General features: G+C 44.5%; 1 pseudogene; it reads left to right on the forward strand.

Moving 5' to 3' along the window:
* The first annotated feature begins 8,867 nt into the window (after window positions 1-8,867).
* LOC123786441 (spermine synthase-like) lies at window positions 8,868-19,874 on the forward strand (annotated as a pseudogene).
* Window positions 19,875-20,595: the final 721 nt, after the last annotated feature.

The raw sequence follows: 20,595 nt of genomic DNA on the forward strand, positions 1-20,595 counted from the left end.
TCTTGAACACCTGCACTGACGTGGGGGGGAACAGGTCCCATGGCCAGAGAGGCCCTTTCATGCCTGCTAGAGCTCTGGCTTTATATGGGACATAGTTCCAGGAATGATGTTCCCTTACAAGTGAGTCAGCATTTCTGGGACTGTCACCGTTTTACTGGAAGCAAGTACCACCTTATCTTCCTGGGCAATTACTTTCAAGAAATATGATGAGAAAAAATTTCAAAGCTCTGACCTCTCTAAATTTACTCTTCGTTTTTTCAAATTCCCTGTAGAGTTGTTCACAGCTAAGAATTGTTTTTATTAGAAAATACATATGGAGTCTGTTGGCAATTAAAAGCAGCCAAATCTAGCCCCAGGACCAAAGGTGAGACACTACCTAGTAATCTGGAGCCAGAAATATGGCTTTGAGGTCAGAGGGGCTTGGGCATAAGTCCCAACTCTGTAATTTATTAGCAGTGTGACCTGGGGCAAGTCACTTAGCCTCTCTGAACCTTAGTTTCCTCAGCTGTGTAATCAAGGATAATAACAACTTTACAGGAATTTTGCAAAATAATGTACATGAAGTGTTTTGGAAGAAGTAGTTTGCTCAATAGTCTCTCTCCCTATATCTATATCTATAGATCTATAGATATCGATAGTTATATTTGGTGTATGAATCTGACTGGTTAAATTTGAGCAACATTTGTTCAGCATCTATGATAAGCAAAGTACTCTGTCCACATACATAAGGTAAGGAATAGCCAGTATAAAAGATGGTTAATGACTCTTTTTTTTTCTTACACCAATAGGTCAGGAAAGAATGGAGGGAAATTGATGTGGGGGGATTTTGATGAAAGTGCAGCAGAATACAATTCCAAACTACAGTGAAATGCCATCAAGCCAGTATAAAGAGGGTCAATAAAAAACCTTCGGTGGAGATTTAGAAGGGTAGTAATTGTTACTTTGAGATGAGTTAAGTGCTAGAAAACAATGATGTCACCTCCATGCTCTAATGCTGGCTGTATTAGTTTATACTCTCAGGGATGCCTGGGCCACTTCCATATTTTGAGAAAGCACAGTATATTCACAAATGGAGAAATGCTAAAACAGGGTTAAAAACAGGAATATTAAAAAATATGTGTGTATCTATGTGTGTCTATCTATGACCAATTAATTCTTGAAACACAAAAATATAGTGTAATGTAAGTAGGTTTTTCACAAGAGAGTCATGAGATTTATAAAAACTTATTTCAAAGGCCACTGTAGGCACTATGAAGATCTTATTCTTTCATTCTTTCTGGTATATTGTTGGGAAGATACCACAGCCTTATATTTGACTGAATGGAGTACACTGGCTTTCGTGCCTGTGAGGTCTAGACCATTGTCTTTTGCCCTAAACTCTTGGTGACGGATTCTGACAAGTACGTCTAACAGCTCAATCCCTGGCATAACATAAATGCTCAAGAAAAGTTTGTTCAGATAACAAGTGAATAGTTGTGCACTGCTTACCACCTAGAAAGCCTGCTGAAGATCTTTAAAGCTGGTGTGCTCCTACACTGGGTAATAGCTTGACATTCCACTCGTTTTATAAAGGGAAAGAACACATTACCTTTGCTGGGCTTCTGCCTGCTTTTTATGGGTGACTGCCTTTTAATCAGAAAGTGCTCGGTGCAAAGCAGAAGAGGGGAGGGTGCAAGATGGTGAGGGATGTGGACAAAGGAGCTTTTTCAGTTTGCTTGGGATTTTTACTGTTGAGAGCGCTTAAAGATTTTGGAATTTTACAGAGCAATAAAGCACAAATGACCCAGCATCAACCTTGTAGTATGCTATTAGGAGAAGTCAATTCTATCAGCAGCAGCATCTAGGCATTTCTAATTTCCCTAGAAATTAAGAGAAACCCATCTGTTTTTAAATGCAAGGCTTCTTCCTAATCTTGAATCCCTGTTCTTGATAATTCAAAGTTGTGCTAACTCCAGAGACACAGTTGCTATCTTTAGACTTCAAGTATATAGGATAGATGATGCCAACTGACCTCATGGGAGATGCTTGCTGTTGTGGCTAGACCTCCTTCTCATCTCAATGTGACTCACTTCTGACACAGAGAAAACAGGCTAAAGCACTTAAATCCTCCTTAAATTGATGCTGCTTAGCAGGCTTGGCTTTGAAGTCCTCTGAGTCCCAAGGGCTTGGTTTTCCCATTCTAGTTGGGATGCTGTTTCTGCTCATTCCCCCTAAAGTAGGTAATTAATTCTTGCTGGTGTGCTGGAGAGAAGGTAAAGGCCAGCTCCGTTAGTTTTGAGTTTTTAAAAGACTCCAGTCTCCTTTACCCATGGGATCTTTAAGTATTCCTGGACACAAGAGGCAGGAAGAGTGGTGGTACTATTATTAATACTAGGTGGAAACCCATTACAATTTTGGATTTAGAAGTTACCCATCTACAAAAATCTGTGGATTTTTAAAAGTATGGCTAATCTACACATCACTCTCCCTAAAAGTGAAAGAAGAACACCGATGCATTTCATTGAGGAAATTCAGTGTAGTGAACATTTATTGAACGTTTAGTATGTGTTTGATTCTGTATTAGGCATTTTGGCTGGAGAAGTATAAAGATGATTCTAGATTATGATCTTTGTTTTTAAGCTTAAAATCTAAAAGTGGAGGCAAATTTGCGCCCAAATGATGGAGCCTCACGGGTCTCAGTGCCAAATCCCAGTGTCCTGTTACCTTGCTGCCTCTATCCTCCCTCCCTCTACTCCTTCCCTCCATCCCACCCTTCAGACTCCATTTCCTGACTGTTCTGTGTTGGGCCCAAGGCCAGGTGCTAGGGTTTGCAATCTCAGGAGTTCCCCTGCTCTCCTCTGCCTTGCACGCAGAGGGCAAGAAGAGACCAAAGAAAGAGGCAGAATGTTCCAGATTGGTAGGTGGCATGTTTAAGAAACAAGGGAACTTACATTGGAGGCTTGTCTTGGGCTGCTGCAAACTGAGTAGATCTCTGCACCTGCCTGCTGGCATCTTATAAAAGGCGGAAGTAGGGGACATCAAACCAACTCCAAGAGGAACACCTGCCATCAAAGGACTGTCAATGCACCATGAGCGGTAAGTCTGATGCAGGAGGTCATTGCATTTGAAATACCACTGGGCTTCCTTGAATCTATTTAATAAAGAAAAGTTTATTAAAGACCCAAGGATAAAGTGGGGGAAGACATATTTTGTCTCAAATCCAGCCATAGTGTCTTCTTAATATCTCTGTGTGAAGTGAAAGAAGGTACTTCTTCCCTGAGACACCTTACTGGTACTTGTCTGGAAAAGTTGATAACGAATGTACCAATCTATGGTAAACAAGATATGAATGCTGCCCCCTAGAGTCCCGCAGTGCATGACCCACACAACCAGATGTGGTCCTACCACAATTATCCAAAGAATATAAAAAATATGATGATGAGTGATCAGGGAGGGGTACACACGTAGGCAATTAAAAATGGATTCTTATCCAGAATCTGTAATAAGATGTAACATGTATATAATATCCTTTGTATTCTGAATGGCATGACAAAGTTAAAATCTAATTAACCTTTAATGCACTAATCTGAAGATTATTATATCAATTTTAAGTGAATCAGAATGAAGCAGAGAGAGCAAATGCCTGGCCCAAGGCTGCTGAGTGAGTGGCACAGGTAAGATTTCAATGGCATTTTCTTTAGTTTTTTGTTGGAAGGACTTATTTTTTCTTGTTTTTCCCCCCAGTCATCCAGATGAGGCTTAAAGCAAAGCTTTAAGATACAAGTGGAAAGTGGCAAAGGCTGAACATATAAATAGATTTGAAGAGGGTTTAGATAATTCGTAGATGACAGACCTATAACGGTAACCAAGGAGATAAGAACGCCTGAGGAGCGGCCCTAACTATCGCACATGTAGCAACACCAAGGATGGCCCTTGAGGTAGTGGACTACTGACAGGGCTGGAAAACTAGGTCGGGGGCTAGGGTATCTGTCTCCTGGTACCATGGGCCACCCAAAAGTTTTAATGAATGGTCTTCTTCTCTCCTTTCTTCCTTCTTTTCATTACTGATTTTAAAATCTCCCACAGACACCGGCATTGCTGTGAAAGAACAGAACTGGGGCTGTATTTCCAATTGCCTCACAACCACGGAGTGTGACAGCTCTTTTCTGTCTGTTTCTCAGAACTTCTATGATGGGGCGCCTGGGTGGCTCAGTCGTTAAGCGTCTGCCTTCGGCTCAGGGCGTGATCCCGGAGTCCTGGGATCGAGCCCCACATCAGACTCCTCCGCTGGGAGCCTGCTTCTTCCTCTCCCACTCCCCCTGCTTGTGTTCCCTCTCTTGCTGGCTGTCTCTATCTCTGTCAAATAAATAAATAAAATCTTTAAAAAAAAAAAAAAAAGAACTTCTATGATGACCCTTGCTCTTCCAGTTGCGGTCTGTTATTGGGTGGTAAAAGTAGAAAAAGTGGGCCTCCTGACATCCCACTTCTAATTTCAGCTTCCAAGTTTTGTCTTGCTTCATTGATTGATTATTCTCTTGATTGAGTACATTTATTCACCAGGAGTCGCAAACAGTTTTGTGTGTAAAATATTTCACCGGGGTCCGTAAAGACAAATTCATCCTGGTTTCTGGTCTAAAAGAGTCGTATGCTGATAATGGCGATGAGGACAGCTAACACCAGTAGCAACAGCATATACCGAGGACTTACTGTGTCCTCAGCCAGGCACTGAACTAATCCCATTACACGCTAAGATTCTGTGAAACAGTTAGAACCGTCTGCGTTTTGTAGATCCAGAAACTGGATCAGAAAGTGGGGAGGTAACTTTCTCAATCCTAAGCTAGTGAGGAAAGGGATGAGACTTAAGAGCTGTAAAACGAGGAGGATAGTAAGGGGGACTCCAGGAGCGGAGGGAGCCCACTCTGAACTGGAAGTTCACAACAAGACAGATGAACTCAGGCTTCAAAATGATGTCTGAACTGGGTCTTGAAGACGGGCAGGGACTGGTAGGTAGAAAATGAGCATCTTAGATGAAGATACTGGGGGGCAGGTATCTGTGGCTTTTGGCAGTCCCGCCTCCGTTAGGTGTTTTTTTTTTTGGTGCTAACACTCTGACTCACATTTGGGGAATTCTCTAAAGTGTGCAAAATCATCTATCGAGGTGGTCTGATTTTCTCTAGCCAAAGCCAGGTCGATTGAACACTCTCTGGAACTGGAATCTAAGCAAAAGCAGAGCAGCAAACAAAACAACTCAAAAAGCTAGAGTGTGTGTACCCGCTTGGGCTGTGCCCCGAAGACATGGTCCGAGAGTTCCTGCTACTGGGCAGCTCTCTCCCCAGAGTAACTCTGGTTCCTGCACTTTCTGTGCCTTGCTCTTCGGATTCTTGTGAACTGCCCTACATCTTTGCAGCACATCTGTTTGTTCCCAAGGTAGCCTACCTGGGTTTTTGCGGCTTGCAACAAAGAATTCAAAAGTGGCAAGGGTAAAGGCGTGTGTGGGGAGTGCTGCGGAGTGCCGGATCATTCCAGCTGTCTGCACGGCAGAAGTCGGGGCAGCGAGGAGGGAGAGATACATCTGGGAAGGTAACTTGGAGCCCGGTTATATGAAATCGAGTGCCAGGTTAAGGAGATTGAACTTCACTGGGTGAAAAGTGGAGAATTTTTGAAGCCTCTAAGCTGGGATGATAGGATTGTATCTCTCCTTTAGATATTAAACTGGCGGCAATGTGGTTAGTTATGGAAATTGGAGAACGTGGATACCGGAGATAGGGTACTCAGGAAGCTATTGCAATGGTCCAGGTAGGGGGTCACAAAGGTTAGATTCATGGTGTAGAGGTGGCAATGAAAGGTATGGAGGAAAGAGCTTCTCGCTTTTCTGAATGGGAGCCAAGGCAGGAGAACACTGATTGGTAACAGAGCCAGTGGGGAGCTCTTCCCATAAGGCATAAAGAGCTGACGAGTTCTGCTGCATTGCACCTCGGCACCCAGACGCTGAGGTCGGGCTCGTAAAGAGGAATGCGGAAACTCAGTCTGGGGGGCAAGTCAGTTGGATTTGGACCAAATTAATATCAAGCTGTTGATGCTGAGGCTTCGACCATTCCCTTGGCGAATAATTTTTGGTTGAGGCAGCAGGCAAGAGGAGTTCCCATTTGGAAGATTTGGTATTTCTGTGGTTCCTTTTTTGGAAAAACATTAAAATACAGACCCCATTTTTTTAATGGTTCATAAAAAGTTGCAAAAGGGAAAACATTATTGAGCAATAAAAGGTGCGTTTATGTGTATTCATAAGAAGTGGGCTAGAGGCCAACTCCCATAAACGTGTTTGACTTGCACCTCGGTACTAAGCAATTACAAGAACCCTGGAGGCTCCTATTTCACTCCGTGGATGTAATGGAGGCAGTCTCTGCAGCCCTCCCAGGCTAATCAACTCCATAAAGACTGAACTGGGGAGCCTGCCCCTTTAAGTGTTTGACAGTAAGCAAAATTGTGATATTAGCAAAGATGGCCTTTGGAGCCCAGTTCTCTCTATTTTCCTCCCTGGCTTGGAACACCTGTGTCTCCATGCATCACCTTTGTTTCCAGCCAGTATTGTTGGTTCCAAGCCTGTCTCCATGGGCAACATCTATTGCTTACCAGGTTTGGGGACACCACTTTCAAGTGACATTTTGTTGTCCAGGCACTATAGCAAGTGGCTTTCCATTGTGAAAAACAGACCCTTGACAGCCACTGATGTAAGATTTCCTTGCAGAGGGGCGCCTGGGTGGCTCAGGCGGCTGAACATCTGACTCTTGATTTTGGCCCAGGTCATGATCTCAAGGTTGTGAGATTGAGCCCCAAGCAGGCTCTGCACTCAGAGTGGAGCCAGCTTGGGTTCTCTCTCTCCTGACCCTCTGCCCTTCCTCCCCCTTCACGTGCTCTCTTTCTGAAAAAAAAAATTTAAAAAAAAAAGGTTTCCTTACGGAAACCAGGGATGATGTCCCAGTCAACTGACTGAGATATTACTTTCCCAGTTCTCAAGGCCCAGTGGGAAGTGGGAGGGACATTTTTGGGGAAGAAAATTGGGGGACCTTATCCTTCTCCATGAAATCATACTCCCTTCTTTATTAAACTTCCTTAATACTTCCTCATTAAACTTTCTTTCCTTTTCCACAAATCTTGGATAGTTGAGTCGATTAGTTTTTTACTGCTTCTGTAACAAATGTTTATCAATTTGGTGGCTTAAACAACACAAACTTATTATCCTACATTTCTGGAAGTCAGAACTGAGTTAAAAGCAAGGAATAGGCAGAGCTGCCTTCTTTTCTGGAAGCCCTGGCGGGAGTATCTGTTTTCTTGCCTTTTCCAGATTTCAGAGGTTGCCCACCTGGCTTGGCTTGTGCCCCCTTCCATCCTCAGAGTCAGCGATGGCTAGCAGTCTTCCTTACATGGCCTTCCTCTGACACTAGCTCTGTAACTTCTTGCTTCCACTACAAGGACCTTTGTGTTTATGTTGGGTCTACCCGGATAATCCAGGGAAACCTTCCTATTTTACAGTCAGGTGATTAGCAACCTAAATTCCATCTGCAGCTTTCATTTCCCCTTGCTATGTCACACAACATAGTCATGGCTTCTGGGGATTAGGACTTGGACAAGTCTGGGGTGCCCTCATTCTCTCTACCGCAGTAAGGAAGAATGAAACAATCTGATCCCTTCTCCTCCATGTTTAGGTGACTCTCCAAACTTTTAAAAATTCTTAAAATGTGTTCAAACTAGCTCCCAGGCTTCAAAAGTAGCACCCCTCCCCCAAAATCTCAAATGACTTCAGGGTGCAAAGTCCTGTGCTGGGAGCTATTGGAAGTAGCAGGGAGAGCATGCGTTTAAGGAATTTTCCATGCTCTATGAGTGGATGGGATAGACATGGACAGACAACAGTGCAGAGCCGAGTTGATAAATGCCGTGGAACGGTTCAGCCTGTTGGTGCCACAGGAGCACAGAAGAGGGAGCGACGCTCTGAATCCCATTGACCGAACGTTTCCCCTACTGACCTCCAGTCTCTCCTTCCAGTGGAGCATTTCAATAAGGTTTCATGGGAGCAAAATTTTCTCTATTATTTTTTATTGCAGCAGGTATCCTCCAGCACTGGGGAGTGGGGGAGGAAGAAGAAGAGGGAACCAACGCCAGGGATCTGTGCAGGTTGTCCCCAGACAGCTATAACTTACATGATCTTCCCTTTATACTACATGATGCTGGAGAGATTGCTTCCCTTCCCTTCTAAAGCAGCCAGTTCCTTCAGACCGGTAGCAAGAGTCGGCAGAAATCTGGAAGCAAGAGTGTAGCTCCTTGGCACAGCAGCTGTGGTCAACAAGGAGACAGCCACTGTGTAAAGGGACGGGAAGGGAAGGAGGAATATTTACTGGAAACCCGAAAGCATTTTCGAATGCGGCCACAGAAGTCAAAGACAGCCATAAATAATTTCTACCACAAATATTTGGGGGTCTTTTCAGCTGCCTTCATCCTTGAGCAGACATCTCCTGGGACTTGACGTATTTGGTGAGGAGCAATTTGAAGGGGGTTGAATGAATGCTAAGTGACTTTGGGGAAAGCCCATGTAGCCACTTGAAAATGAAGCCTTTGGGGTGGGCGCCTGGGTGGCTCAGTCTGTTAAGTGTCTGCCTTTGGCTCAGGTCATGATCTCAGGGTCATGGGATCGAGTCCCGTGTTGGGCTCCTTGCTCAGCGGGGAGCCTGCTTCTCCCTCTGCCTGCTCTTCCCCCTGCTTGTGCTCTCTCTCTCTCTGACAAATAAATAAATAAATAAAATCTTAAAAAAAAAAAAATGAAGTCTTTGGGGCTAGCTTCCGTCCCTCCTTTATTTGTAGAACAATACACCTAATGACACCATAAACGTGTTAAGATGGCCGCTGAGCCGTACCGATGCGGCGGCGGGAGCAAGGACACCGCTTGCCCCCACCCTGCTGTCCGTGGCTGGTTTCCTGCAGCAAGACCTTCCGTGGCAGGATACGGCCTTGCCTCCTGTCTTCCAGATGCCGTGGCTCCTCCCTGCTTCCACCCAAAGGGACAGCCTCTGTAAAAGTCTGGAAGCATGCAGACGTTTCAGCCCTCCTAATACACAACAAGTGGTTGTACACACCTCGTTTTAGTCCAGCATGAACATTTCACAGGTCTCATGTTAACATGTGAAGATGGAATGATTTCTGAAAGGCAATTCCTTTTCATCCCGAGCGCTCGACTCTGAGAATCTGTCATTCCCAGTAAATAAACCCGCCAAAGGATGGCAAAGCAGCCTTGGGGACCTGACCTCTGAGCCCTGTTGGGGGGAGTTGATAAGAAGAAATAAGCAGGAGAGGTAATCTCATAGGTGACTCTGCTCCCAGCGTGACCACCCAGCCTCATAAAGAGCAGAGAAGGCTGAAGGGCCGCCGGCTGATTAATACGTGTGGTCCAGAGGGAGAGCCTGGGTTTAGGTCTGTGGGAAATACAGAGTTAGCAGCAGGTCAGGTCACTGCCCGTTTGGCTTCCTTTGAATCCTTCACAGCAGCTTCCTATGATAGTGCCCTGGTGATGTTTGAAGGCAAAAATTTATTTCTTTCATTATTCAGAGCGCCAGTAAACTGTATTTAGGGAGTCAGGTGCATTACTTAAACCACGGCTGGGCAATGAGTTCCTTTCCTCCACCTAGCAATGCTGCCCATTATAGGGCTGTCAGTCAGAGACAAATTAGAGAGTATGACTTGTTTTTGTCATAGAAAAGTAGGCCTGTAATCACAGACCTGCCCAGAGGGGAGAAAATTTAAAGGTTGCCACTCTCCCTTTAAAATAACATATTTCTTCCACATCCTGGACAGATCCAGACTCTACTTGAATACTTTCTATAATGGGAAACTCACAACTTCATTAGTAGACCAGAGGTCAGTAAACTTTTTCTGTACAGGGCCAGATGGTAAATATTTTAGGCTTTGCAGGCCCTAGGGTTTCTTATAATTACTCAATTCTGTCTGTGTGTGTGAAAGCAGCTGTGGACAATGGGTAAACAAGTGGGTGTGGCTGTGTTATGATAAAACTTTATTTACAAAAATAGGCACGGGCTGATTCAGCCCACTGGCATGATTTGCCTATGTAGAGACAAGCCCTTCTTTTGTGGGATGGCCCCAGTTGTTAGAAAGTTCTACTTTGAGCCCAAATCTACCTTTCTCTCCTCTCTCTCTTTTTCAAGATTATTTGTTTGAGAGAGAGAGAGAGAGAGAGAGAGAGAGGGAGGAGGGGCAGAGGGAGAGGGAGAGAATTCTTAAGCAGACTCCCTGCTAAGCGTGGAGCCCATTTCGGGGCTCATTCCCAGGACCCTGAGACCATGACCTGAGCGGAAATCAGGAGACAGCTGCTTAACTGACTGAGCCACCCAGGCACCCAAACTCTGCCTCTCTTTAAATTAATTATAACCTTTTATATCTTTTCCTATGCATTATTTTCCTTAAAAAATATTCGGCCCCAACTCTGCCTTTTGTATGTAAATTATTCATAACACATAAATTCTTCAACCCCAATCATTTTGTTCGAAAGACAATAAGATGAACGGATTGATTCATTCATTTATTCATTTATCGTCACTTAGCACTTGAGTAGGGACATAGAAATCAAAAAAAAATCTTTGCCCACTAGCAGTTAACAGGCTTGTGGGACAAGATAGCAAGTAAACAGAAGAAAAAGCTGTGGTGGGGATATTCACTGGGGCCTGTGAGAGCACCTAAGAGCAGCACCCACCCAGAGGGGTGGAGAGTGGGAGGGTGGGGAGGATTCCCCAAGGCGGTTGTGCCTGAGCTGAGTTTTAAGGAGTTGGTCGGGTGGAAATTAGCAGTGCATTCTGGGAATCGTACATGCACAGGTGTGCACCTGGGAGAGACTGCAGCTCTGTATTTCGGGAGCTGTGAGTAATTCACCAACTATTAGAGTGCAGCATCCTTGCACCTGTGAGTGTCAGGGTGGGGGTGTGTGTGGGGGGAGCTGGAGATGTCGGCAGAGGGCAACCTTGCCTGCTGCCTTAAAGTCAAAGGGAGTCAACCTAGGTCAAGGTAATTCTGTTACTGTTGCCGAAAATATTTTAGCATAGAGTTCTCGAATTGGTACAAAACGTTCTATTTTATAAGCAAGACATCTTGACCTTAAGCCCCCAGCCTTTGGTTTGGAAATGCCGTAAGTTTAAGCACCTATGACAGTACTTTACACTCATGTCCAGCACGTTCCTTTGCAGCCTCGCTTTTTGGATTTCTGGTTTGGTTCTGGAGTGTTGATAACAGGCATCTACTGCCTCGTCTAAAAGCAAGTGCAGGGATTTTCCTGGCAATTATCAGAAGACTCTAGACTAGGTATCGGAGGCTTGCAGGTTCTCTGGGTCCACGCCGGCCAGCTGTGGCTGGGTGTATGCAACACAGACATACGGACGTTCTAACATATTCCCCGACAGCCTCAGAACGCCCTCATTACAGTTTTACTCCCCCACCCCACTGCTAAAGCCTTGTATTTATTTTGTTTATTGAAGTGTAGCTGACACCCAGTGTTACATTAGTGTCAGGTGTACGACACAGTGACTCCACTTCTCTACACTATACGCTCTGCTCACCGCCGGCGTAGCTCCCATCTGTTACCATACAAGCTATTACAGTACCGTCGACTATATTCCCTGTATTGTAGCTGTTATCCTTGTGACTTATTCATTTCATGAAATGGAAGCTTGTACCTCCCATTTCCCTTCCCCCATTTGCCCATCACCCCCCCTTCCTCCCCTCAGGTAATCAGCACTTTGTTCTCTGTATTTATGGGTCTGTTTCTGCTTTTTCGTTGATATATTTGTTCACTTGTTTTGTTTTGCGTTTGTTTTCTTAAATTCCACATATAAATGAAATCACATGGTATTTTCTTTTTCTGTCTGACTTAGTTCACTTAGCATAATACCCTCTAGCTCCATCCATGTCACTGTGAATGGCAAGATCTCGTTCTTCTTTATGGCTGAGTAATATTCCTGTGTGTGTGTGTGTGTGTGTGTGTGTGTGTGTGTGTGTGTGTGTGTACACACTGCATCTTCTTTATCCATTCACTTGTTGATGGACATTTAGGTTGCTCGCATATCTTGGCTATTGTAAATAATGTTTTACTTTTTTTTCCCAAAGATTTTATTTATTTATTTGAGAGAGAGCATGAACAGGGGGAGGGGCAGAGGGAGAGGGAGAAACAGAGCAGACAGCCTGACATGGGGCTCGAGCCCAAGACCCAGGGATCATGACCTGAGCTGAAGGCAGATGCTTAACTGACTGAGCCACCCAGGCGCCCCGTTTTACTTTTACTTTTGACTTTTGCAGAATAGTGCCTTAGGTCTTTGCACATATTCCTTTTTCTTCCAAGGTTTGTTTTCCCTTCCACTTTACAGCTGTCTAACTAAACTTTCACTAACCCCACAGTGCTCTGAATAATTCTCCTTACTCTCCTCTTTTCCTTGTTCATTCCTGACTTTCTTCTGAGCTCCCGAGTACTTCCTGTGTACACACTGTCAGAGATTCGAGGCATGGCATCCTTCCTGTTTACTTGTTTCTCTGCAACAAGACTCAGAGAGCAGAAACCAAGACCCGTTTTACTTTGTGTTCCTGTTGTAGTTTTAGAATATAGGTGAGGTTCAGTGGGGTGGAGTCCAGGGCCGGGGACCAAGAAAGAATTCTTGAGATGTCTCTGGTGCAAAATGATGGTTTATTAAATCATGGGGACAGGACCCGTGGGTAGAAAGAGCTGCTCCCCCCCCCACCCCGGGTTATGAGGGGTGGCTGATTATATACTATGGGGTTGGCGAAGGTGAGGAAAAGGGAGGTTTCGAAAGGATTTTCATATGTTAAAGAAGAGGCACAGGATACCAGAAGCCTTGCCATTGTCAAGTTAAGGTTGTTTTTCCCTCAGCAAGGCATTAACATGAGGATAGTTGGGAACTTCCTGGAGGAACATGACACTCTCCCTGCTTCAAGCATCTGTCAATGGGCTGCAGGTTATAAGGACATTTAATTGTATCTACATGTCCTTCTGGAAGCTAAGCCATTGATAGAAATGCTTTGTTCTTGTAGATTGCTAAGACATTTGTAAATGGAGGGAGACTCAGGTCATGCAGGATTGTGTTCTCTGTAAATTAACTATTTGTTTTTCCTTTAGGGCAGCCAGGAGTGCCTGAGCAATGTCACATAGTCCTTTGATTATTTGGGGAGCGGTGCAGGGAAGGGAGGGCCATGGATCGTTTCCTAGGTATAGACCTATGCCTTTCGAGACCACAGCCACCAGACCCCCATGGCTCCTCGGCACTTGCGGTGTGGAAGTCCAAATGGAGACGTGCCGTCAGTGGAAAATGCATAGAGGATGTCAAAGACTTAGTATAAAAAAAGTGAAATATCTTGTTACTACTTTAAAAACATTATTTATATTTTCGATAGATTAGATTAAATAAAATATATTACTAAAATGAATTTCACTTTTTTAAACGTTTTCAATGTGGCTATAAAATTTTTTTAAATTGCATATGTGGTTCGCATCTGTGCCTCACCTTACATTCTTCCTGGGCAGCACTGGTCTGGAGAACAGATCCTGCTTGGAGAGGGAGTTGCTGTGCCCTTCCATCTTGGCAGTTCTTCAAGATAATTTTGTCCTGTTACCACACCACGTGTTTTCATTTTGTCTTTAGAAAATATAGTCCCCAGACCACTTCATTGCTGGGGCAGTAACCAGCTCCTTGAGACATCGTCTGTCCTGCACGGCACTCGATTGTTTCCAACGACCTGTGAGATCAAGGGAGCTAGTGATGGGAAAGAGCATGGCACCTTTGTGGCTTTTGTAACAAAATCTTGTCTTTGTTTATAACAGCCCGGAGGAACAGAAACAAAGTGCCAAATTATTTGTATCGAAGTTTGCCTCTGTTATGTGATTTAGGGAAGGTGGAGAGGAAGCAATGGAAAGTGGATTTCTTCTACTGAATTAGATTTTTCTTAGGCCAGGACTAACATTGCATTCTCTTGACACACGTCTTCGACCGGCCTTTGCTCTTCGTCCTATCAAGGATGTCCTTTGAGCTGTCTCCAATTGGAAACGTCCTTCTCATTCCTCAAATCCGACTCAAGTAACAACTCTACCAACCTGCCTGCTTGGGTTTCCCGATATAGAATTTTATTTGTACACGAATTATATCACTTAACAAACAAATAGTACTTATAATTTATCTGTCTAGATTCCCCCCCCCCCCCCAGGGCAGAGAGCTCTCATCATTTTTGTATATTCCATGCCTGTTACCCTCTCACACTGCCTGGTGCACGAGAGATGTGGAGTAAATGTGGGATAAATGAATGGGTAAATGCATGAGTTAATCTATTGTCTGAGAAGGATACTGATTGGTTAAAGAAGTGGGTGACAAGGCTGTTTTTTTCAAATACCACTTGCCAAATCTTTTTTTTTTTTTAAGATTTTATTTATTTATTTGACAGAGATAGAGACAGCCAGCGAGAGAGGGAACACAAGCAGGGGGAGTGGGAGAGGAAGAGGCAGGCTCATAGTGGAGGAGCCTGATGTGGGGCTCGATCCCATGACGCCGGGATCACGCCCTGAGCCGAAGGCAGACGCTTAACCGCTGTGCCATCCAGGCGCCCCACCACTTGCCAAATCTACATGCAAATGAAGAGCAGAGTGTACGTTTCATTTACGTTTGTATAATGACCACAATTAGAATAACAAACATCAAGAGGCTCTTTATATATCCACCTGGAATTCCTGAGGCTGCCAAATCTATCCTAAAGCACTGTGTCCAAATGTTTTAATGAGCTCCTAGATATGCCACACGTGGTATAATCTACGCTAAGCTTTGCAGCCTTCAAGGGGAAATTCCCCATAGGTCCCAAGTGTCACCTGAGTATAAAGCCACCAGGGGACAGTTGGAATATAAGCAATGAGGATAGGTCAGCTGAGGGTCTGCTACTAGTTTCTTATGCTCCATATAGTTCCTAGGCTGTAAAAGGCTGGGCAATCTAGCTGGGCCGAGAGCGAAAGAACTAACACAGAGAAGAAAAAGTTAATGTTTCCTTCTTCATCTAGAAATTACTGGATTTTCATGCCATCCTTGCATTTACCCAGCGGTAGGATCTGAATGACACCTGAAAAATGTCACATAATCCATGTCTTCCTTTTCCATTTTTCTCGCATTGGTGCGGCTCTAGTTTTCCAGATGGCTCTTCGGGTAGCGCGATGATACAGGTAGACGCTCCCCGCTGTGCCGTCCGCTGGGCCGCGCAAGAGCTCTTCGCCAGGCTAGAGCCCAGAGGCGCCCACCAGTTTCTAAGGCTTGTGCATTTGTATCTTTGCATATGAGCTTCCGATATCTTCACATTGCTTTTGTGAATGGTGAATTTCTAGAATAACAGGATATTTTGGTTGTTATAGAGGTTCTTATCAATTTTATGCAAGTTCCTTTAATACCAAGAAAAACAGATGGAGCTGAAAAAAGTCCCTACTAAGGAATAAAGGGCATTCTGCTGCAGCGAGGTGATGTAGCGAAGGGAGGCATAGAAATTTCCCCGAGGTTTATTGACAGATAAACTACAGAGGCCCAGAAAGCATTAGGAGAAGAATGTCATTTTAAAACAATTCAGGAAGAGCCTTGCTTTGTGCCATTTCTTATGATTACAGGCTGGGAACCTGGAACAAGATATCAGAATTTAATACTCGAGCTAGTTTATGAAAAGCACTAAGCAGCAGGCTTTTTGCTTTAACCTTTCTAATATTCTGGAAGTTAATTGTCCAGACCATCTCACCTTTCCAGGTTAATGAGGTGGCTAACAGGCCACAATAGAAAATGACTGCCCAATCAAATTATGGCAATTAAAAAAAAAGAAAAAAGAAAGAAAGAAAAGAAAAAAAAAAAAACAAATGGGAAGGTCTGAAGTTACATAGGCTTTTATTGTCTTTCAAAGAATGTACAGCAGCAGTGCTGTTGTCTCCTTGTGACGGATTGCAGAAAGAATCAGAAAAGGCACGACGTGAATCTGCTCTCAGGACAATGATCGTAATCAAAATAGGAAATGGTACAAATGCAAGCCATTCCCCTTGCAGTTTAAAGATTATAAATCCCTTATTCATCTGTTATGATCCAGGGCCTACTTGTGATTTTTATAGTTCTTTACACGCTCAGAATTTTAAAACTGTAATGTAAAGGGGCTACAGCTGTTCCGCTTCCGACGTGGATGTTTAATCCCTGCTTGGAGCTCGGCACCCTGGTCTCCCCTCCCTCTGCCCATCTGCAGCCCGAGCCTGCTGCCAGCGCCTCGCTCAGGAGAAATTCAGCTCACCACGGTCTTTCCCCCCCAGGTGATGAAAACACAGCACCTACTCTTCCAAGGGGCCCTGGAAAAATGTAGGAGCACTTGCCAAAGATTTTGCTCTTTTTTTTTTGAGAATTGAAACTTCTTATGATCATTATGCAATTTAAAATGGAAGCGAGACATGCAGTAGGTTTGGACCCTGAAGACCTGGAGTTTTGTCTTCCACGTGACTCTAAGAGGATGACCTTGGTGCTCTTTTGTTTTCTCATCCAGAAAATAACGGCACTACCTCTTGCAAGGGGCCGTGTTGAAGATCAAAAGAGCAAATGTATGTGAAGTTGCTTTAGAAACTAGGACCAGCTTTTCACACGTAAAAATGGTGTTCGGAGACCAATTTCAGGGGTGGGTGTGTATGTGTGTGTGTGTGTGTGTGTGCTCACGTGCCAGGATTCCCCACAACAAACAATACTCCGGAAACCGGCTGGGTGTCCTACAATTTAACTCAATTCTGACACCCTCCACCCAGAGCTAACAACAGCTTCTACAGGTTAAGGGCTCAGTCCTACAACGCTGCCCTCCCTCCCACCCTTCAGACGCCAGCCACCAGCTCAGATTTGTTACCTGCATTTCTCACCGACTATAAATCATTGGTTCCCAACACCCCCTCTCAGGTGTGATTAATTTGCCAGAGAGAACTCAGAGTGATATTCTACTTCCTAAATTACTGGTTTATTATAAAAGGATTTAATTCAGGAACAGCCAGACGGAGTAGATGCGGAGCCCAAGGTGTGGCCAAAGGGTACAGAGCTTCCATGCCTTCTTCAGGACACCACAACCCAAACCTGCATGTGTTTATCAACCTGGAAGCTCTCGGAGTCCCGTCCTTTTGGATTTTTAGGAGGCTTCATTTACATAGGCACAATTGATTAATTCATTGGCCATTGGCAATTGATTCAACCTCTAGCCCTTTTCCCCACCCCGAGGGTCAGGGCGTGGGACTGTAAATTATGAACCTTGGATCACAGGCTTGGCTCCGTTGGCCACCAGACTCCATCCTTAGGTTCTTTGCAAAAGTCACCTCATTAACACTGTTGCAGAAAAATAAGAATCAGACCAGCGAGAGACCAAGTGACACTCGAAGTAGGAGAACTCGATTTATTTCACGCCGTTGGACCCAGATGGGCTTGTGCTCAAAATTCTGGGCCCTGGGCAACGGGATTATAGGGCTCTTATAGGGCACTGCAGGCAGTCAGGCTCCAAGGGCTATGCTGACTGCTGGTAGGTGGGTTTAAACTGGGGGAGTGGGGGCAGCTTGAGGCCAGAACAGTAGTGCAGGGAGCCTGTGGCAGGAAGCCTGTTTGTGGAAGCAGAAACTGGTTATCTCGTGCTCCCAGTAGGGCTTCTGGTTATCTCTAGCTTATTGTTAGTAACTTTCCATCTTCTGGGGCCTCCTGGCCTGGGCCTGCTCTGGGCAATTTTCAACATAACAAGTGACAACTTTCTCTCTCTTCGCACTTAGGAAATTCCAAGGCTTCTGGGAGCTGTGAGCTAGGAATTGTGGAAGAAGGCAAATAGATGAGGACAATATGTATGTAAATGACCAAATATATATTTCTTTTAACTGGCAATATTGCAAATGTGAAATGTCGTCAGTGTTGGTATCTGACAATGAGGTAAGAAAGCCAAATGGGGATAAGAGTCCTAGTGATTTGTGGCCTTGTAGATTGAGTGTTTTGAGCTAGATCTTTCCTGTTTATGAAAGACTGTTAACAGTGAATGAAATCCCTTGGGAGACCCAGTTCTAGTACCCTGGGGAGACACTGGGGTAAGAAGTTATTTCCTGAGCTGCGTCCGAGGGACAAGGGAGGGGCTGCCCTTTCCAAGCTACTCAGCGGATACCCTGGAAGACTCTTGTTTGTTGGGTCTTTTGCTCTCACATACGTTTTTTATCTTTTACTTTTTTCAAATTAAAATTCTTCTGAGAGGCACTCCCTGGGCAGCCTGGCATGCCCGAGGCCCCCACTCTCCCAAGGCCACCTCCCCCAGGCCGGGTGCAGGGCCTCTCCTCCTTGTGGCAGCAGCACAGCCCTGGCCACCGGACTTCACGCTTGGCACCGTTGGTGGTGAGACCATTGTAAAAGGGTCTCCAATCCATTTTCCAGGAGAAAGGGACGACGGAGTCGGGGCACACCTGGCAGGACCACGGTAGTTTTAGTGACTTACAGAAACGAAAACAGCGGCTTTGCCAATTTGAAAATTTACCCACATGAATTGGGCTGTTGGGCCTGCAGAGTTATGACGGCAATTCACAAGGCCAGGGAGTTGATGGTCTTTTGAACGAAGTAAAGAAAGAATGAAAGAACTGAGTAAGGACCATACTGGGCAGGGGAAGGATCATCACCCATAGTTCGAGGAGGGGTCATCAACATGGTCTCACCAACGACGGTCACCTGATTGGGTACGACATAGATAAAGTGGTGTATGATGAAGACTCACCTAATAAGAATATTAAAATTCTAGGGGCGCCTGGGTGGCTCAGTCGTTAAGCATCTTCCTTCAGCTCAGGGTGTGATCCTGGCGTTATGGGATCGAGCCCCGCATCAGGCTCCTCCTCTGGGAGCCTGCTTCTTCTTCTCCTACTCCCCCTGCTTGTGTTCCCCCTCTCTCTGGCTGTCTCTCTCTGTCAAATAAATAAATAAAATCTTAAAAAAAAAAAAAAGAATATTAAAATTCTACACTCAAAGCAATTTGGAGATGTTCATCTGGCAGGGGGTGATTTGGGTGTACGTAGGCCATGTTTGGAAAAGGCCAGCGTAAAAGACTATGGTGGCAAAGATACACTGATTCCAGGCTGTGGAGCTGGGGGCAGATTATGTGAAATAGTGACTGAAACCAAAGATGGTCACTGTGGTAGAGACTGACCGACGGTGATTGATGGATGTAAGAACACCTGTGAAAACCGTGCGGCCACCACTTAGATAATCTCAAAGGAGACTGCTCTCAGGTTTTAATAGAAGACTGTATTCTGGTACGGAAGAGGTACGTCGAGGAAGGGAGAGAATATGATTACATGATTAATGATTTGACAGGTGTTCCAATCTCTGCATCTCCAGAAGAAGATTCCACATGGGAGTTTCTCAGACTGACTTTTTTTCTTTTTTTTAAGATTTTATTTATTTGAGAGAGAGAGAGAGAGAGAGTGTGTGCACAAGCAGGGGGAGGGGCAGGCAGAGGGAGAAGGAGAAGCAGACTCCCTGCTGAGCAGAGAGCGCCATGCGGGCCGTCGATCTCAGGATCCTGGGATCATGACCCAAGCCAAAGGCAGACGCTTAACCAACTGAGCCACCCAGGCGCCCCGCAGACGGACTCTTGAACTCTCCATGAAAGTACTGAAACAGGATGGGAAATATTTTACAGAGGGTAACTGTGTCAATTTGACAGAAGCCCTGGCACTCTATGAAGAACAGCTCGGGTGCCTGTATTGTCCTGTGGAATTCTCCAAGGAGATAGTCTCTGTTCTTTTATACTGGGAATTGTGGGTATTTTACACTGGTTGGAAGAAAGCGAAACCTTGAAGACCAGGATCATCTAATCACGTGGGCTGCAAACAGCCTTCCTGACCTTCGTATGCACAGGACATCAAAATGAGTCAGGCAATTGATTGTGAATTCCTTCAAGGTTTCTTTCTTTTTAAATTGTTACTTTTAATTTAAAAAAAAGCAAATGGAAAATGTATCTTTTGATGAGCTAGGTTGTTACTTTTTTTTTTTTTGAAGGTCAGCTGAAGGATGATTGGGCTGCACAGTGGAGGCTGCTAAGTGCACTGAATCCCCAGAAAGTGATTTTGTTACTTTTTTTGGGGTGTGGGCTTTTTGTTTTTGTTTTGGTAGACTTCGAATTTGGTTGCTTGGAGGAAAGAACATCATTGTTTTGTTCTGGAAAGGAGTTCTTGTTAGTGTTTCTTTCCTAAAGATTGACTTAGATATTAAAATTTGGTGCCTATTAAAGAAAAAATGGATAGCAATGTTTTCATTAAAATTATGAGAAAAAAATTAAAATTCTTCAGAGATAATCAAGATAAATATTCACATCCCCAAAATATTTACAAATACAATGTATAAGCTTTTATGCTTATTGTCTGAACACTTCTCAATTTGAAATGTTTTCTATTCATCACCAATGGTTATATTTTGAAAATGACGTCACAGCCTAGTGATACACATTATCAAATGTACCCTTTCCTTATTCTTTGTGGAGCTCGTTTCCGTTGGGAGTGACCATCCTTTCAACTTTATT

This window comes from Ursus americanus, chromosome 4 (genome assembly GCF_024610735.1).
Source record: "Ursus americanus isolate L20-20 chromosome 4, mUrsAme1.1.p, whole genome shotgun sequence".
NCBI classification, from domain to species: domain Eukaryota; kingdom Metazoa; phylum Chordata; class Mammalia; order Carnivora; family Ursidae; genus Ursus; species Ursus americanus.